Raw genomic sequence first — 2,359 nt, forward strand, 5'->3', positions numbered from 1 at the left:
CCTCAGGACAATGACACACTGACACTTGGGGGTCCAGAACAATGACACTGGGGGGATCCAGAACAATGACACACTGACACTGGGGGATCCAGAACAATGACACACTGACACTGGGGAATCCAGAACCATGACACACTGGGGGATCCAGAACAATGACACACTGACACTGGGGAATCCAGAACAATGACACACTGACACTGGGGGATCCAGAACAATGACACATTGACACTGCGGAATCCAAAACAATGACACACTGACACTTGGGGGCCCAGGACAATGACACACTGACATTTGGAGTCCCAGGACAATGACACACTGACACTTGGGGTCATAGGACAATGACACACTGACACTGTGGAATCCAAAACAATGACACACTGACACTAGGGGGTCTAGAACAATGACACACTGACACTGGGGGATCCAGAACAATGACATACTGACACTGGGGGGTCCAAAACAATGACACACTGACACTAGGGGGTCTAGAACAATGACACACTGACACTGGGGGATCCAGAACAATGACATACTGACACTGGGGGGTCCAAAACAATGACACACTGACACTAGGGGGTCTAGAACAATGACACACTGACACTGGGGGATCCAGAACAATGACATACTGACACTGGGGGGTCCAAAACAATGACACACTGACACTAGGGGGTCTAGAACAATGACACACTGACACTGGGGGATCCAGAACAATGACATACTGACACTGGGGGGTCCAAAACAATGACACACTGACACTAGGGGGTCTAGAACAATGACACACTGACACTGGGGGATCCAGAACAATGACACACTGACACTGGGGGTTCCAGAACAATGACACACTGACACTTGGGGTCACAGGACAATGGCACACTAACACTTGGGGGGTCCAGAACAATGACACACTGACACTTGGGGTCCCTGGACAATGGCACACTAACACTTGGGGTCCCAGGACAATGACACACTGACACTGGGGAATCCAGAACAATGACACTTGCTGGTCTGTTGTATATTGGTTCTGGCCTGAGGTCTGCCGTGTATTGGTTCTGGCCGGAAGTCTGCTGTGTATTGGTTCTGGCCGGAGGTCTGTCGTGTATTGGTTCTAATCTGAGCTCTGCCATGTATTGTTTCTGGTCTGAAGTCTGCCATGTCTTGGTTCTGATCTGAGGTCTGCCATGCATTGGTTCTGGCTTGAAGTCTGGCGTGTCTCGGTTCTGATCTGAGGTCTGCCATGCATTCTGCCATTTAGCTCACTTTCCAAATTGCCTATATTGGTCAAGATTCTGAAATTCTCCTACCAGTTCCCGGCAATTCATCTTTCAGTGAATTGGCCTACTATTGTAAAAATTGTGTGGAGAAATAATTTTTGCAACACAAGAATGTTTATGTAGGTGGGGCTTATGGGTGGAGCACAAGAGGGCCCACAATCTTATAGTGCCCAGGGGCTCAATGTGTTGTCAGTCTGCTTCTGTGAACAGTACACTAGCAACATAAATCTGGTGCAAAGCGCGTCAAATATATCCCATTAAGTACTGCAGGTGGTGGTGTGGGGGGGCTTCATTAGCAGGGGCTCCGCTGCACCTGCTAATGAACCCCCTCCACCCGACTTCTGCACTGACAGAGAAAGACCTAGCAGCATGGGCATTACCATAAAGAAAATATAACCGTGTATAACCAGCTTTAAGTAGTCACAGCTTTATTAGAAAAGCCTGTCTCATGCCAGCAGCTGCAGAGTTGGACCTGTGTTCTCCCGAAGCAGTGGTCTCTCTTCAGCGGTCCATCATCTCCCCTGCTAAGTCAGACCAATAGCACTGCAGAGTTCAGCCTACCTGCTAATGGAAGAGCTCTAGCTCTGACGCAGCAGGGGAGGTTTCCCTGCGGGGAGCTCGCCGCTTTCACACAGAGAGCAGCAGTCCTTGTCTGCAACATGCTGGCAGCAGACAGGCTTTATCTACACAGTCTGTGGCTGCTTCTTAAAAAAATGAACTGTTACAAGACTTTGCCCACCTTGTGGTTTCATGTGCCCGGAATGTATTTAGCAGATTTTGAGGCAAAGTCTACCTGTTAAAAATGTATAATAAATGCACACGTCTTCATAAAGGAAACTATGGGGGGAATTCATCAAAACTGGAGCAGATTTGCACTGCAGCCAATCAGCTTCTCTTTCATTTTCAAATCTTACCTGAGCAAACTGAAGAGAGAAGCTGATTGGTTGCCATCCACAGCTGCTCCAGTTTCTCTTTGTGTATTTATGAATTTTTGGCATTGGAGGCAGCAAAGCATTGCAACCGTCGTCAGTGGGTCAGCGCAGAGCTGCGTCATATTTTAAGTATAGCAGCAGCCTGTGTGTTTTCAG

The sequence above is a fragment of the Nanorana parkeri genome, unplaced genomic scaffold, assembly GCF_000935625.1.
Source record: "Nanorana parkeri isolate BGI_ZX_2015 unplaced genomic scaffold, ASM93562v1 scaffold1173, whole genome shotgun sequence".
NCBI lineage: Eukaryota > Metazoa > Chordata > Amphibia > Anura > Dicroglossidae > Nanorana > Nanorana parkeri.